This window comes from Macaca thibetana, chromosome 14, assembly GCF_024542745.1.
Source record: "Macaca thibetana thibetana isolate TM-01 chromosome 14, ASM2454274v1, whole genome shotgun sequence".
Classification (NCBI taxonomy): Eukaryota; Metazoa; Chordata; class Mammalia; order Primates; family Cercopithecidae; genus Macaca; species Macaca thibetana.
Window position 1 is genome coordinate 84,152,059 of NC_065591.1, and position 18,370 is coordinate 84,170,428.

An 18,370-nucleotide genomic window follows, 5' to 3' on the forward strand; every position below is an offset into this window, starting at 1 on the left:
AGGTGCGGTGACTCACACCTGTAATCTCACACTTTGGGAGGCCAAGGTGGGCAGATCAACTGAGGTCAGAAGTTCCAGATCAGCTTAGCCAATGTGGAAAAACCCCACCTCTACTAAAAATACAAAAAGGAGCCGGGAGACTCTGTGTCCAAAAAAAAAGAAAAGAAAAGAAAGAAAGAAAAAAGAAAGGAAAGAAAATAGATGTTCTTGCAGTTTCTTTTTGACAACACAACTGCAGACAGCAAGGTACTTGTTCTGCAGTGATTTTTTGTTATGCAAATAGTTTGATGTAGTTCACTTTTGAAAAATTACATTGACATTCATGGCTAACATTTGCCCTGGTGAAAAGAAATGAGTATTAACTTGTTTAGCCAAAGTATTCAAAAATAAGAGTAAATAGCCCTTTTCACGAATTCAAAATGAAAAGGATGTCGATGTTCCTTAATTTGAGGCAATATGCCAACATTTATTCTTAATAGTACTTCACTGCTTTAATTAAGATCAGATAAAAAACAAATTGCTATAATTTACTCACCCACATTGTGGTAAGGCTTTTTTCCTTCTCTTTGGTTTTGGGACTCCTTAGTTGAGATGTATTTCTTTCTAGTTTTTCTTTTCTTCTTTAGTCAACCAATGAGGAAGAAGATTGTGTATTTTTTTCCTTTTAGCAAGTAGACAAAAGTTTTCATTCTATGCCTAGATTATTTTTGGAGGTGGACTAGAGAAGTAACTAGAGAAAAGAAATAGCAGCTGTGATGTAGGCAAATCAAAAGGCAGTGAAATAGATAGATAAGCTTTATCTTCCTTTCTAACTCTAAGACTTTATGGTACCTATTGATATGGTTAGTGGTTTTGTGTCCCCACCCAAATCTTATCTGATTTATAATCCCTATAATCCCCACATGTCAAGGGAGAGATGAAGTGGTGGTAATTGGATCATGGGGGCAGTTTCCCCCATGCTGTTCTCGTGATAATGAGTTCTCACGAGATCTGACAGTTTTTCAAGTGTTTGGCAGTTCCTTCTGCATTTATTCTCCCTCCTGCTGCCTTATGAAGAACACGCCTTGCTTCCCCTTGCCTTCTGCCACGATTATAAGTTTCCTGAGGCCTTCCCAGCCATGCAGAACCATGAGTCAATTAAGCCTCTTTCCTTTATAAATTGCCCAGTCTCAGTCAGTTCCCTATAGCAATGTGAAAATGGACTAATACACCTATAATAAATTATTACCTCACTTTTAGATTACAACTTTCCCTTTGATTGGTAAAGAAACATCTTCATTTGTAAACAAGTCATGTTTCAAAAGTCTGCAAGCCGCTTGTTTTAAACTTGGGATGCTTTTGCCCCAGAAATATGTTATAAATGGAAATCAAAGTACACTAGTCCATATAAGCATATTTCATTCATAATATAACTTATCTATTATAGTAAAATATAGGTACACCAATAAAAACTAATAAATTACATGTAAGATTAAAACAGAGGTTTTGAATGGAAAACTCTAATATTCCATCCTCAATACACTTGAAGAAAAGCAGGTTTAATTAGAGGCCAAGAACGTGGATGAAAGTTTTGCTAAAGGTGATGAAGTGGGATCCTGGTACTATTCATACCTTGGTACCTGATAACATTTGCCCTTATTTACAACATTATGTCAAAACATATAACAGGTGTAACACTATATGTCCTTTATGCTCATTAGTCATGGTTCTTGTAGAACTTTACCTTGTAAATAAAGTAAAGAGAGGAATAAAAATTCCCCCTCACTGGAATGGCAGTGGTACTAACTAAACCACTTGAATCATCCATTTGTAACCCTTCTCACTTTTGCTTTTCTTTGTTTGATCATTCCATTAATGACTTCTCCACTGGCCCAAAGATCTATGAGGGTAGATATCTCATCACTTTTTGCTAATCATTATATCCCCAGCACTTAGCAGAGAGCCAAGTACACAGCTGCTCAAAAATAATTTTTGAATGGATGAATGGGTGAGTGAATGAACAAATGAGTAAGAAAGAGAAAAAGGAGAGGCCTAAAGAACATAGAATTACAGATGTGTTAAAAATGAGTCTCTGACATTATGTTTATTATTATCTGTGCACCAAAGAGAAGAAAGAGCAATAGCCAAAACAGGGGCATAGAAGGAGTTTCCCAAAGGATAAAGACAGTTAGTAGGACAATTTGCTTGCTGAAAATAGAGTAATTCAGTGTGTCCAAGTTTAGTTTAGTTGCTGTTCCAAAATAAGAGGAATTGAAATTGATCAGCCTGGCCGGGCGCGGTGGCTCAAGCCTGTAATCCCAGCACTTTGGGAGGCCGAGACGGGCGGATCACGAGGTCAGGAGATCGAGACCATCCTGGCTAACACGGTGAAACCCCGTCTCTACTAAAAAAATACAAAAAAAAAAACTAGCCGGGCGCGGTGGCGGGCGCCTGTAGTCTCAACTACTCGGGAGGCTGAGGCAGGAGAATGGCGTGGGCCCGGGAGGCGGAGCTTGCAGTGAGCTGAGATCCGGCCACTGCACTCCAGCCTGGGCAGCAGAGCGAGACTCCGTCTCAAAAAAAAAAAAAAAGAAATTGATCAGCTTTAGGATAGTTGAGTGGCAAAGAAGGCCACCTGCAAGTACAATTAGTGGTGTACCACAGGTGGGCTAATAGAAGAGGTCTGCACAGCAAGGAGGCAAAGGGGTGGGTGGGAGCACTATCTGTAGAGAATTTAAAAAGAAAATCAGTCTGTTTTTTTAGTATTAACTTTGTAGCTACAATTCTAAAAAATGTCAGTGATAAAATATTCCTCCGTAACAAGATCATTTTGGTCTAAGTTCTAAAAAAATTCCTGTAGTTACTGTTTTGAGTTTTAATTACATATATGTAAATTCCAAATTAGCATAATTTAATTACTTACTTTTTAATAAACCTTGCAGTCTAAGTTGAAATTAACTCAGAAAACTTCTAGTTGTACAATGGGTCCCCAAAAACAGGTGACCTTGGGTACACATTTGAAAAAGTAAAATCTTCATAGGGCAGTTTGAAAAATCATTTGTCCGTTCCTTGACGTAAGTATTTAGCATTGGTCGTAGGTGTTTTAGCCTAAGATTGCCAGAAAATAGAGCATGATACAAGGAAGTGCTGAAAATATTTTATTGGGAAGTGTGATCCCAGGAAGCATGTGAGGAGCAGATGGGGAGAACCAGGGAAGGATGGAGTGCCAGTACAAGGATGTGTTATCAAGCTGGCCATTGCTTCGGGAGAATGTCTGCTTTGTTTAGCAAAGACCATCTGAGAAGCTCCATGGAACACATTTCTGAATCCTTTCCTTGCAGTTGGAGAGAGGAGTATTTATCCATGGGCTCCCACCATAGGCTCTTTAATCTCTCATGCTTCTAGGTTTTGGTTCACATTGTAACTTCACCCAAAAAGCCCTGAGTGGGGGTGAGATGCAAGGGAAACCTGGAGCAAAGCACTTTCAGATTGTACCTGTCTGAAGCTGCTTGGAGACTACTTAGAACTGGTTGCTCCTGCAGTGGCTTAAAGCAACAGGTAAGGCCCAGATGATTTGAAGTGGTATATGGAGGCTGTGATATATGGCAAGTAATACAATTTTATCATAGATTTGCAATTTTTTGTTTTATAAGTTCCTTTCCTATGAGGACTTCAATGTCCTACATACCATAATCATTGGGTCTGATAGAAGATTTTCAAGTTTTCACCACTTGTTAATTCTTTGAATATTTATTGAATATGTACTAATATTTATTGAGTGTGCCAGGCTTTATGCAGGAATAGAAATGTAAAATATGACAGACAGATTCTTGACTCTCATAAAGCTCACTGTTTTTTCAGCTCTGTGCCTTCCACTGTACTGACACACAGTAGCACCCCTTCCCAACCCATATCACATTTTTTTTAAAGAAAGAGTCTTAATCCATCAGCCAGACTGGATTGTAATGGGGCTATCATAGCTCACTATAACTTGAAACTCCTGGGCTCAAGTGATCCTCCTGCTTCAGCCTCCCAAGTAGCTGGGTCTATAGCCATGAGACACTGGGTCTATAGCTGTGTAGACACTACACTTGCCTAATTTTAATTTTTTTGAGGAGGTGGAGTCTTGATATGTTGCCTAGGCTGGTCTTGAACTCCTGGCCCCAAGTGGTCATCCAGCCTTGGCCTCCCAAAGTGCTAGGATTCCAGGAATGAGCCACGGTGTCTGGCCGGCCCTTTAAAAAAAAAATACAGTCTTCTTATACAATCAGAATTATTAGCACAATGAATAGTAAATGATATGCAAATCTGAAATGACCAGAGGAGTGTCCCATTAGATAAACCATTCTACTATTTTTGCAGGAAGTCTCTTACCCATAGGCTATAATGGCTTATGTCAGCCCTGGGAGTAGAGACTGTTTACTTTATTATGTATGCACTGCCTAGGGATGGGGAGGCTGAAATTTAGACAGATTTCTGTACTTATCTGTAAGGCACCTCTGAGGCATTAAAGAACATTTGGAGAAGCTGAAATCCAAGAGCTACACCAGCAGCAGAAGTGGCCACTCCTCCACTCACCTGGCAGTCTTCCCAGGCAGAAGGTAGAAGATGCCTTGCCTCTCTGCCAGCACTTCTTCCTTGACCATCCCAGTGGCCAAACCACCACCAGCCGACTCTACTCAAAGTTCCTGGTTGCAGGAGCCAACTCGTTTCAGCATATCCCTAGAAGCACTCAGGTGGGAAATGCATTGATTCATTAAAACCTTTGATGCAAAGTTAGCTGCATTCTGTCTGTCACAAGGAAAATGCCATGCCAGGGACATATTTATATGACAATAAACTTTTAGTGCCTTAGAAAGCTGCTGAATAAAACTAAAATCAGAATAAAATCAATCAGATGCTAACAGTTTGGAGAGCAGGTAAGTTTTCCTAGCCCTACTGTTAGTGGTTTCCTTCACTCCAGACCTATCTTCTGGCCTTCCGTGACAATGAAGCCCTTGGTAACATCATGCTTATTACCCCCGAATTAGCTGATGTATGAGGAGCTGTCACTGTTCCTTAGTATTCACATTAAACTCTCAGGGCGGAATGACCAGAGCATGCCGGGTGCTTTATGTGGCAGTCAAGGCAGCGAGGCTGCTGGAGGCTTTCAAGGGGAACTTTCCACCCGTGGGGCGTGGCGAGGCCTTTGTGTAGCTGTGAACAGGGCAGAGGTCCCAGGCTGGGAGCTCGAAGGCCAGAAAGGTAAACTCAATCGGCTTTTTAAAGCGCTTGCTCTAGTGATTGAGCACATAGCCCTCTAGAAGCAGCCCTACTTCGCTCTCCAAAGAGAATTTCACGTTTCAAAAAAAAGTAACGATTTCCTCTGGGGAAGAGATCTGCAGTCCTGGGATCCCTCTTCTCCTGGTGCCAATGGCAGAGTTGGGGAGAAAGTGCCCGACAGAGAGCATAGGAGGACATGCGCCAGCTGCGCTTGCCTTAGAGACAGATGTGAGTTGCTCTCTCTCTCTCTCCTCTCTCTCTCTCACTGTGTGTGTGTGTGTGTGTGTGTGTGTGTGTGTGTGTGTGTGTGTGTGTGTGTGTGTAGGTGGCGAGTAGGGAGGGTTAAGGTTGCTTCTCTGCTGGGAGGAAAAGAAAAAGTGTGAGGATACACAGAGCATGGAACGAGTGGAGTCCCCTCTCCACCGGGGCAGTGTGGGAATGGAGGGAGTGCAGTCAGAGGGTCCTGGGACTTGGGTGGGTGCTGCAGAAGTGACCAGGAGAACTGACAGGGTGGAGTCGCAATCATCAAGCTCCAAATCAATTATCCACCCCTTCACAGTCCCTCTCCCCCATTAAGGCAAAAAATGTTTAAAACATGTTGGGGGTAGGTCAAGAATGAAGAGACTGCATCACGTTAGCTGCTTAGTCTAGTTCCCTCCTCCACAAGGTAATCGGATGACCCCAGGATCTCAATGTTTAGGAAAGTCGTAGGAGTCCTTACTGGGAGGCACATTTTTAGTCCAGAGGCACGGCATTTGCTGGTTTAATCTTCACACTGCAAACTAGCCTTGGGACGTTAGATAAACCATGTTAATCTCGATGTGCCTCAGTTTCCTCTCTGTCCCAGGAGAGTAACGCGTTCTCTACCTGCACGGGGCTGTGGTGCGGATGAGACTGAACGCAGTGTGCTAAAGCTCTCCCAAGCCAGCAAGCAACACGCTCTCTCCGCGGCAGGAAAGCACGTTGGTGTTATCCTAGAGCCCCAGAGGGCTGAGGGAAGACTCGAGCTCTAAAATTAGTACAGCTTCCAGGCCTGGCGCCGGGAATGCCCTCCAGCTCGCCGCGCCTCCCCCACCGCCCCCTCCCGCGCGCCCCCTCTCCCCCTGCGCCACGCTCCGAGATCGCTAGTCATCCCCGACGCCGAGACTCCTCTCCCCCTCGCCCTTTTCGCTCGCGGTTTGGGAGGAGGAGACTGCGAGAGAGAAGCGCGAGGGGGAGATGGGAGAGGGGCTTGGCCGTGCGTCGGCGTCGGCTGTGATGGGGAGCCCGGAGCAGCCAGGCGGCGAGCAGTAGCGGCGGCGGCTGCAGCTCGGAACAGACAGGAGAGCCGGCGCTCCTCCCGGCAGGCTGCGCTGTGAACTCGGCTGCGGATTGGGATCTCGCGCCCCCGTCCCTCTCCTCCCGCTGCTGTTCTCCTCCCCTCGGCTCCCCTCCTCCGCTTGCGAACCCCCGGCGGCGGCGGCGGCGGCTGCGGCGTCCCGAGCGCAGAGCGCTTCTGCCGGCGGCCTCAATCCCGGCTAGCGCGAGGTGGGCACTGCGGCGGCAGCAGCCGGAGGACCGGCTCGCCCGGAGCAAGAGCGCGGAGCTCTGGGTGAGGAAGACCACGGGAGAAGCGCCTCGTAGAGCCGTGGATCGCGGGCGGAGGCAAGGGTGCGTGGGGATTTGTAGCGTGATGATTTCGCTGCCTGGTGCACCGGCTGGAGCGCGCCTGCCCGAGCACAGCCTCAGCTGCTGGGTGCAAATGGGCTGCGAGGTGGGCTCTGGAGGCGAGAACCGACGGAGCGCATGGGGGAAACTTTTCACCTTGTAAAGTTCCAGCTTCCGCGCAGTCCCGAGCCACCGTTGCTGCCGCTGCAAACTGGAGGGGAGGGTGACTTGGCCCTGCGGCGGGAGCCGGGAGGTTTACACGGAGAGTTGGCCAAGTTTGGGGCTGAGGATTTGGGGAGGGGTTGCGAGGGGGGTTGCGGCATCCCCGGCTCCCAGCCGCCCCTGCAGGTGGATGAGAAGGTTCAGGTGGCGAGCCTGCTTGGCAGCCGGTGCCTCTCGGGCGCAGTGGGGGATGTTCAGATGCCGATGGATGATGCACTTAGGGGACCCGGAGGTGCAAGTTGGGTCATCGCTAGGCAAGGCGCGGCGCAGAGCAGGGAGCCCAGCCTCCACTTTCGCTAGGAAAGGGAAGGGGTTACCAGTCTGCGGGTCTGTTCCCCACGCCTGACTCGGGCTTGCGGGGCTTGTGGGCAGGGTGAGATGTAGTGAACGGCGGCGGCAGCTCTTCGACTGAGAGCGACATCCTTTACGGAGTGGTTGGGGGCAGAGACTATCCCTGCTGTCTCGACAAGGAGAGGGAACCGGAATGCTTTGCGAGAGTGCATGATTTTTGGCGGGCGTGTGGGAAGGCTGCTTGTCTTTGAAAAGAAAGCAGCGCGGGGCTGACCGTCCCAGGAGTGTGGAGGAGCTGTCTCCGGGTTGTGGGCGAGAACGCCAGGGGCACCAGCTCCGAGCTCAGGCCCCACTCCCGGGCGGTGCGGGGTAAATCCCCTCTACAGGCCAGTGTGTGTGCAGGGCAAGGGTAGGGGGCTGAGGGGCGCTGGCGGGGAGGCAGTAGAGGTGGCCTGGACCATCTTGGCGCGGCGCGCGGTGAGCGCGAGGATTCCGCCAGTGGGAGTCGCTGAGCTAAAGTGCATCTGGCCCCCCGGCTTGCGCGATGGCGAGCCCGGATATTTTTAGCTGTGCTGTGATCTGAATTCCCTCCTCCCCTCTCTCGTTGACTTTTGTCGCATGTGTTTTCCGAGATGGTTAAACATTGACCACGATTAGGCTTTGCGGAAAGCAACTTTTATTCACTTTCCGCCATTCTCCTCTTGTGGGCTGCGGGGGGCGGGGGCGGGGGGCGCTTGGGGCAAGGATGCAGGAGTGGCCGGAGTTTGGCTGCAAGCTAAGAGAGCCACTTGAGTTACCCGGGATGAGAGGAACAGGGGCGCTCCCGGGGTTCGAGTGTGCTGGCAGTGACATCCTGAGGCTGCAGCTCGCTGGAATAATGGGCTCAAACCAGGCGGTGGAGAGGGGTCCCCGGAATGGACGTCGGGGGCAGGGAGGCTGCGGAGACTCTGCGATGTCTCTGTGAAGGACTAGGAGAGAATCCCAGGAGGGAGTGGCGCCTGCGACCCCGAGCGTGGGCAGCCGGTGGCTCTGGCACGCGGAATCTGGGGGACTCCTAGCGCCTTGGCCGGGAGCTCCAGCTCCATCCCGCCGCCGCCGCCGCGCGCCCAATGGGACTCAGCTTCGGGTTTGGGGGAACCTGCAGCAGCCGCGGCGGGAGGGAGGGACGCTGGGACCGCGCTAATGATTGAAGTCTTTTTTCCCCCTCTCTCCTCCTCCCGCTCCTCTCCGCCCCCAGACTCTGGCGCGTTTGTTTTCCAAGTTGGATCCCACTTCCATTTACAAGTGTCAGACAAACCCGCGAGAACCTCCCCCCACCCGCCCCGGCCCCAGCCAGACTAGGGAGGGCGCGCGGGGGGAGGGGGCGAGCTGTCTGGGCAGCGCCTGTGGAGGTGTGACGGGCCCACCCGGGGCTTGAGCGGCTGGGGTTCCTGTGCGTGGGGCCTTGATGTTTAAAAGATACACATAAACAGCAACAAAACCCAAACCACTCGTGGCCAGTTGTATTCCGCCGCTTTTCTCCTCTTTGCCTCGGACATATTAATTTTCTGGCCCTGACGCTAGTCTTTTCAAAGGCGAGTCCGGGGTAGTGGGAGGAAGGGGCGGGGGAGCAGGCCGACCAGTTCATCACGGTGGATTTGTGCTCCTGGCTTTGTTGCTAGGATTAGATTCTCTGATTGCGCCCAGGCTGAGTTAAAATAAAAGCAGAGAGACAGAGAAGCGGCCAGAAAGACTGCAGACGACTTTGCCCGGATCCAGGCGGCAAATTCAGGTGGTGGAAAGGGGAAGCCCGCCATCTAGGAATTGAGGACCGAGGTGCCCACATCTCAGTATCGATCAAACAGAGCCCAGATTTCTTCTCCACCAGCAGGCACTGAACTTCTCTTCACATTTACAGAACGCTTGAATGATGTTCTGATGTGACGTGGAGATTTGAATCTGAGAAGGAAAGGAAGGGAGGAGGGGATGGAAGAGAGAAGAGATTTGAGAGATTGTGATTCTTCAGAATCCTAGAAATTGCACAAAGCCAACTGCTTCTGCTTTTTTCTTTCTTCTTCTTCTTCCTCTTTTTTTTTTTCTTTCTTTATTCCTAAATTGGAGCAGTTGAACAGTGAGAGAATAAGGAACAGCCAAGGAAACCAAGGCTCAAGAGACAAAGACAAAATACATAATAACTTTAGCACTTTGATGTGCTTTTTATTTAATAGGGTTGGAGTAGGGGAAGGTTTTTGTTGTTGTTGTTGTTTTGTTTTGTTTTGTTTTGTTTTTAACATTTTACAAGGCGAAAAGTTGTCTCTTAGAATTAAACCGAATGTTGATATTCAATCATGAATCTCAGTTGTTGCCTTTTTGGAACTTGAACAATGAGTGATGCTGGGGCCAGTTTCTGTGCACAGTGCACTGGGATGAGAAAGTTCCCAGAACTGTCCAGTTATAATGTCTTCATATCATCTGAATCACACAGAGAACTCCACATGAAAGGCAGCTGGCTCAGAGATCAGAAATCAGTCAGCTGCTGGGCTGGCTCCATCTCTTGTCGCTGCAGGATTTTCACAGCCAGTGTTTGTTGACCAGCGACTGGCTCTCAAGCCTTTTAGAAATTTTTCTTTCAAATTTTATTTATTCTGGTCCCTGGCGGAGTCATTTTGGGGATTTTTTTAATAGGACCCAGTCTGTCTGTTAACTAGCAATTACAGTTATGCTGAGCTACTCAAAAATGAAATGAGTAGCAATAAACAGTGGATACCCACTGACCTGTATGCTATATGGTTATTTTGCTAGCCCACAGCTTTTGTAAAGCTATGGCTCTTCAGGCTGCTCACAGAAGAACATTTTGATGTGTCAGGTTATGTTATCATCCCTGCTTTCTTCGTACGATCCTGAATGACCTGCGCTAATCTGGCTGATGAATTATGTCAAACAGAAAGAAGGAGGCAATTACCAGGCAGGAGAGGGTATTGAGTCGTTACCAGCAGGTCTGAGGAGTGCTCCTGGTGGCTGTTGTGTTGTTATGCTATATTAATAGCTCACAAAGCAAAAAAGACCATTGTGGCTTTATTTTACCAGTTGTGGAGTTTGGGTATGGCATTCCTTCATAGCCCACATCTGCCCAGTTGCCTGGTGGGTTGGCTTTTTCCTCTAGGGCAAGAAGGAAAAGGATAGTAATGAAGGTATTTGATTTTTTTTTTCCATTGTGGGGTCATCCCCAGGTGTTTTGGTTTTGGTTGTTTTTTTTTTTCTTCTTCTTCTGCAGGAGGCTTGAGTAGGGATCATCTGATGGGAGCAGGTGGGCCTGTCCATTTGAATTGATTTCCTTTGATTGCTGAAGAAGGACTATTGATGAACCACTTCTTTGCTGATTGTGGCAAACATTAGAATTGGAATGGAAATTTAAAAGAAAGGGATCTGACAGACTTAGAGTGAAGGATTTGTGTTCTGCCCAGTTCCTTCCTACAGTTAGCAGAGCCTCTGATTTCTACAGATATGCATGGTCTTAAAAATGTTAAAGAAAGCACAACTCCTACGTATGCAGTTTTACTTATTGGTGAAATTTTCTGCAATGCTTTTTCGATCTCTAATTGTTGAATATGTCATTGTCAGCATCTTTCTACCCAAATTGTAAGGAGTGGATCTTTGTTTTTTTAATATATCCTGACCTCTTGAGGATCACCACAGTGTGACAACTTTCTTTGAGAAGACTCGGAGAGTAAATACCTCTTCTGTGTGTGTCAATTTAATTCTATAGGCTTCTCAAACTTATTGGGTTTTCTGTCAATTGCAGGGTATCTACTCCTTTAATAAGCTTTATTCCTTTCCTTGTTTTCTTTTTTTTTTAATTTTTATTATTATTATTATTATTTTTACATTACCTCCTTTCTCCAAATTTCTAAGAATAATTTTCAGGAAAGGCTGCGTTTCCTTGAAAAAAAAATTCAGCTTAATGACACAGATTGAATTTATTGAGAACATATTTGACACTTGTCTAGCGGGTTCAAGCCAGTTTCTGGTCTACCAAAATCGGCTATCAGTTACATGTAATAGTGACAAATGACCCATTCTAGCAATTCTGAATTGGAACGGCATTTTCAGGTTAGTCTTAATTTTAGCATATTCTAGGACTTAGATTTTCTTTCTTTTTTTTTTTTTCTTCTGCTAAGTGGAAGGGATGAAAATTTGAGAATGGATTTACTGGCATGGTGATAGAAAATAGAAAACAGCTTTCAGAACTTTAGGAATCAAACTCTTCACATAAACAAAATATTACTTCCTTTACCAGCTAGATATACATGAATGTAGAGAACCTGGAGGAGTTGTGAGGAGGGCCACGGGATTGTCCTTCCTTGAACAATGCATTATTGAAGGTGTTGCCTACCCTGGGCGAAAAAGTCATACAGGGGACCCTAAGAGGAGTCCTTGAGCAGATGTTAGTATTTCAACTTTCTCCCCTTCTGGGGTTCCAAAACTGTGAATTATAGACTCTTTAACAAAGGAAAGTTGTTTCATTAACTTTTGCCTTTGTACATCTGAAATAGATCCCTTTTTAAAATTCTGTAAAGTTACATGGAATTTAACTTATTTTTTCTTTCTTTAAAAAATGCCTTGCTTTCTCTTCTATTTTCCCTATTTTATTTTTGTTATTTATTTATTTAGAGACAGAGTCTCGCTCTGTTGCCCAGGCTGGAGTGCAGTGGTATGTTCTTGGCTCACTGCAACCTCCGCCTCCTGGGTTCAAGTGATTCTCGTGCCTCAGCCTCTCCAGTAACTGGGATTACAGGCACACGCCACCATGTCCTCTTCATTTTTTTATTTTTAGTAGACAGGGTGTTTTGCCATGTTGGCCAGGCTGCTCTTGAACTCCTGGTCTCAAGTGATCCGCCGACCTCAGCCTCCCAAAGTGCTTGGATTATAGACATGAGCCACCGTCCCCAGCCCTGTTATTTATGTTTTAAAAATTTCTTTCAAAGTTCTTTTCAGCAATATTTACTGAATCTACCTCTTTCACAGGACAGTGGTCAAGATTCAAAGAATAGTAAAATATATCCATTGCTTCTGCTTAGTACTGTGTATTGGGAAAATGAGAGATGCGTATGTGTGTACACTAGAAGTCACATCTAACAATGTTTATTAATTGACAAAAGAATGTCTACGAACAGGAGCCTCAAGGAGGAGGGAGAGATAAATGTGAGGTGAAGTAAACTTTTAAGAGGAGTGTAAGTTATTAAAGTGAATATATTTAATAATTCTTACTAAAGCCCTAATGTATGCAAGGCACTAAGAAATAAATTAATTCCTTCATTTGTCAGGGGGCAGGGCAGAGCTCCTTTTTGTAAGAACATGTTCATGGGGCAGGTCAAATGGGCTGTTGGAATGTTAGTTAATATTTTGAGAAGACTTCAGAATTTATTCATGTCCTTTCTCCACTGTCCCCTTGTGGTCTCCCACCCCCCAGTTTCAAAGGTAGCCTTTAGGATTTTTTCAATGTGTCTGGGAGCCTGCATGCAGGTGCACACGGTGTACTTTTAGTCCTCTGTTTTCCTATGTTTGAGACTTAGTTGTGAATCTTAGGGTTAACTTTGTCACAGAACACTCTGAGGTGTTCTGTCCTTTAGGTATTCATCATTTAGATCTGTTGCTTGGTTTTTAACCTTAAAAAAAAGTTTTAAGAAAATGGCATACAAAGTAACATTAGCTTCCAGAATGTGAGTGCAAAGGCTAGACTTTTTACCTTGGACGTTCTTTATGACTTGATCCTACTTGTACTTTTCAGAGCAGTTGCAAATAATATTTCCGTTAATTCTTTCTTTCTTTTCTTTTTTGAGATGTTGGAGATAAGCACAGCTGTTGAATGAGGCACAGATATGAAAGGTTAACTGGAAGTTTAATTATAACTTCAGGACTTCAACTAAATTAAATTCCAAACAATCTGATAAAAATTGTAGCCTTTTCAGTGCCGTGGAAGGTCAAAAAGTGACACTCTGGAGCAGCTATTGATGTTTTATATTTTGAGATAAGCCCCAAATTATTAATACTGCTAAATATCATTGAACATTATTTAATACTTGTAAACATCTAAGAGTATTCCAGATGACACAGATTAAATTTGGTGACAAATGTGCTTAATGACAGTATAAATACCAGTTTGTTTGTTTTTTTATCAGATAAATTCTATGCATGTCTCTGTGTGTTTTTTTCCAAAGCAAAATGAGGCTATATCTTGGTAGGAGGATCAGCTTGGTCTCTTTTGAAACCTAGAGCATTTATCGCACATGACATTTTGTTGATTTTTTAAGTCCAAGTATGTGATCAATATTTTGGACATCTGAAATCTATTTTTGATTGTGGTTTGCAATTCTCTGTTGGTTCTAAGTGGTGGCTTAATGATGGCAGTTGCTGTTGTGATTGGGTGAGCAGTTATGTGATTCATGTGGTCCCGTCCCATGCTAGGGTGGATTTTGCGGCTAGGGTTTCATCAGATTGGCCTGGCTATGGAGAGCTTCACTGCAAAGAAATGTACACATGAAAGTGGGCCAAATGCAGATGACTTTAACATCGCCCGTGTTATGGATAGAGTGGGGTGTGAATCTTTCCCACACTTTCCACTTAAAAAAAAGTTTGCTAATAACAGTTTCAATCAAATGAATAAGAATTCAGAAGTGTGTGGTAATCTCTCTTGAGAATTTGGTACCTATTTGATAGGACTGTAAAGGCATTTCAGAATGTCAATTAAATGGAAAAATATGCCTGGAATTGAATATAATTAAGAAATGTTGAAGTCTGGTGTCTACATATTCAGACACTGTATAAGATGGTTTAATTAGTGAACAAGGATTTGGATTTATTGACAGAAGGTCTCTTTCTCGTGGCATATTTCACTCATTAAAAGCTCATAATGTCTTGGATCTTTTTAGCTGTTGGAACTTGACCATTTGTCATTTTGTGCTTCTTGACTTCAGTGACATGAGCTTTTTTTTTTTTTTTTTTTTTAACTGTGCAACTGATTAGGATGATGTTGCATCTCCCATTGATGATTATTTCCATGGAGTGGATGCATGGTATCTTGTAAACGTTATGAAGCATTAGGCAAAACTCAGTACTGCTGAAAAACAAGAATTGGGAGGTAGAATTACTATTGTGGAATTTTTGGTCTAGCATCTTAGAAGTAATTAGAGTAACTTCCTTTTTATAACTACTAGGTTTATATTATATTTACCTGATGGCAGAATTTACATTTAAATTCACGTTTCTCTACATCCTTTTCAGTTTTTTGGTTAATGGTTTATTAGTTCAAATCCTTTTTATTCCTGACTGTTGACGTGAAACAGTTTCTAATCATATAGAAGATTGAAATTCTTTTTTAATATTCTTGCTGTGGGATATATTTCTTTTTGAACTGCATTTGATGATTATAAGTGCCTGAAAGTACTGCAGTTAGTAAAAAGAGAACTTGGGAATGTTGGCAAGTGAGGTAGGGAGAAACATGGTTCAGTCAGTCCTTGAGAATTTTTCATTACCTGTTTATAACTTAGATTTTGGCTCTCTCCTATACTGGTATTAATGTGAACAGCTACTTTTATAAGATTTTTAAATTCCTCATCTTCATAGGTATGTTCTCTAACTCGGAGCTATTTAAAGTAATCTAGCATTCCATCTTTCCTGTAGACATAGCAGATCATTCACAGTCTGGTTGAACTAAGTACACATTACATTGTTAGTCTTTTTGGTGGCATGGCTGGCTTCTTCAGGTCAATGTCATTGTTGGCAAAGTGTATTAAGAGTGCTCCTATTATCTTGGAATAACTTTTGCATGGAGCATATTAAATAAATGTGGTGTCTGACCCTTCAAAAGTTAGCTTCCTCAGCTGAATGATGTTTAGCTAAATAAGTATAAGTCATAATGTATGAGTGATCCTAAGTCAATAAGATGGTGAACTGAAGTGGCATCATCTGCTTGGAAGTCCCTGGATTAACAATGGGACTTGTATTTATATTCGGAAGATAACCGCTGCAATGAGGAAATTGGGCAATCTAGGCAATTGAACAATTGGATGGGAAACGTAAGACAAAATATATTATATTGCCAGATCAATTCCCTGGATCTTGTTGAGTTATACGATAATTAAATAATCTTCTTTTATTTGGAAGTGCACATTTTGTATGCATAATAACTTGCATTAATCACTTTATTTCTAAGATGTATTCAGCAGTGCACACCTTGTGTTCGGTTTACATTCTACATATTTTTGTTAAATAGGTAGTATTAATAACATATTGTACCTCATCTCCAAAGAGAAAGAGATCGATCACTTTCATACAGCTCATCGGTGGTTACTATAATAATCTAAGTGAATAAACCTAGATTGTTCTTATACAATAGATATGTGTTTAAACATTGAATGTAAATGACATTTTTTAAAACAAATCACATCTTAAATTCTTTCAACTAGGGAAAATACACTTTTCATTTAAACAGATGTGGCAAATTATTTTTATAAAGAACAATTTGTCTCTCTTACATTTATCTGTTTTTTAAGTTCAGATTTTGTATATTAAATTTCTTAAACAGAGGCAAGAGGGTATACATATTGGAAATATACTTTTGTTCAAACATATAATAAACTGAAAGAGTTTGACCTTCTCCTTCAGTACTGCTATGACGAGAAGCAGCATCAGAGGGGAAAGAACTGGAGGAGAAGTTGGAACTGGAATGAGAGAAAAACAGAAATGAACACCTAGTTTATGGAGATGTTGAGGAAATGTTAAAGTTTAGACTTTCTGGGCCAGGAGTGGTGGCTCACACCTGTAATCCTGGCACTTTGGGAAGCTGAGGCAGGCGAATCACCCGAGGTCAGCAGTTGGAGACCCACCTGGCCAACATATAGTGAAACTCCGTCTGTACTAAAAAATACTAACATTGCTGGGCACGGCGGCTCACGCCTGTAATCCCAGCACTTTGGGAGGCCGAGTTGGGCAGATCATGAGTTCAGGAGTTCAAGACCAGCCTCACCAACATGGTGAAACCCTATCTCTACTAAAAATATAAAAATTAGCCAGGTGTGGTGGTGGACGCTTGTAATCCCAGCTACTTGGGAGGCTGAGGCAGCAGAATCTCTTGAACCTAGGAGACGGAGGTTGCAATGAGCTGAGATGGTGCCATTACACTCCAGCCTGGGCAACAACAGTGAGACTCCATCTCAAAAAAAAAAAAAAAAAATTAGCTGGGTGTGGTGGTACATGCCTGTAGTCCCAGCTACTTAGGTAGCTGAGGCAGGAGAATCACTTGAACCCAGGAGGCAGAGGTTGCAGTGAGCTAAGATTGTGCCACTGCACTCCAGCCTGGGTGACAGAGCAAGACTCCATCTCAAAAAAAAAAAAAAAAAATCTGGACAGAAGGGCCAGGCCAGTCCAACCCGGAATCATACCTCTGACAATGACAATGTCAGTACTTTTGCTGACATTCCCGTTTCTAGCCTTTGGAACATCCAGAGAAGAGAAGTGCCCCTCTTCTCTCAGGGCCTCTTGTCTTCTGCAGCCCCTCTACCTTTTTCTCTCTTTGGTACTTCTTGGCCCCTTTATCTCTCCCAACTCCCTAGCTCCTGTAGTCACTGGTTGGAGCTCCATGCTGTCCTGAAGGTATTGCTTACACCTGACCTCTTATATTGTTTTTCCGTATCTCTGCACTCAGGTCCCCCCTACACTTGGTGGTATTATTGCAGCACTGTTCACATGCCTTGTAATGAAATTACCTGTGCGGATGTCTCTGTCTCCCATAGGCCATCATTCCCTGGGCTCAGTGGGATAACATATTAAGCTTTGGTCCCCCACTGTTACTACTAGATCTTGCCAATGTTTAATATTTAAAATTGAATGACTGTATTTGTTTATGTTCAACTTGGTTAGTGATTATGGACTTCCACAATTGACCATCTATGACCAAATATTGAAAAATATCCCTTTGAGGTATTAAGACTGCATTATGATTCTGGTACTGAAAAGATATATTACTTCTGAGGTCCACATTTCACAGTTGAAGGAAAGATCCTCTAGGCACAAATACGCATGCTCTTTATTGGCTGATCTGCTCAAGCTCTGGATCTTTCCTATGTGTTCTCAGCAAGTGGTGGGAACACATCAAGAAGGCATGTTGGATGCATCCAGGTGTCCAGTCACCTTTCAGTAGCATCACTTTGTTTTCGAGGAATGTATGATAAGGGTGTTATGTACCTAATGGTACATTCTCATGGCGTTTGATGTTCACAGTCAAAGGTAAAATAGAGTGGGAGGTAGGAGTATAAATCAGTGCTGAGTTTTTTGTGTCTCAAGAAAGCATAGAACACATAAGTAGGAATGTTATTATAATAAGGATCCTTGGAGCCTTTCTCAATTCTATTTAAAAATTAAATTATTCATAAACACCTGTGCTGTAACTATTATTACACTACGTTACAGTCAACACACTTCATAAGGGATTGAGGCATTCCAGTATATTCTGAGGCCCAGAGGCTCACAGGGGTATAGGTCACTCTGTAGTGACCATTGTGGGCAAGAAAATCTTTCTCTAAAGGTTGGAGGTACAGTTTCTGGTACATAATAAAGCTTGTCTATGCAAAGCGAATGTATGAAGTAATCTGACAGTTCATAATAGAATAGAAAAAATGCAAGTCTTGTAAAATTTAAATCCCCCCTCGTTTTTTTTTTTTTTTTTTTCAATTACACTGCACTATATGCATTATTTGAGGGGCAGGCTGGTGAAATCAACATGTGAGCAGGTGCGTGTCTTGGGAATGTCCTACTACAAAAAATGTTCAATAACTATTTCCTGAATGAATAGAAATTGGAAAAGACTGTGTCTGTCTTTTAGACACTTTGTTATTCTGTGAGCTTAACAAACAAAATCTCATTAACACCAAATCCACAGGAGCATGAGAAATGTGTAATACTCTTAATTTCTTATTAAGAGATTTGTGTTTAT

At 43.7% G+C, this 18,370-nt stretch overlaps 1 protein-coding gene across 1 annotated transcript in view; it reads left to right on the forward strand.

The window, feature by feature from the left end:
• Positions 1–6,697: 6,697 nt before the first annotated feature.
• The window catches only part of FAT3 (FAT atypical cadherin 3), a 687,549-nt gene continuing 675,876 nt past the window's right edge, over positions 6,698–18,370 (forward strand). Inside the window, exon 1 of the mRNA XM_050759265.1 lies at positions 6,698–6,891. The gene's annotated coding sequence lies outside the window, so the exon portion shown is untranslated. The remainder of the gene's footprint in view (positions 6,892–18,370) is intronic.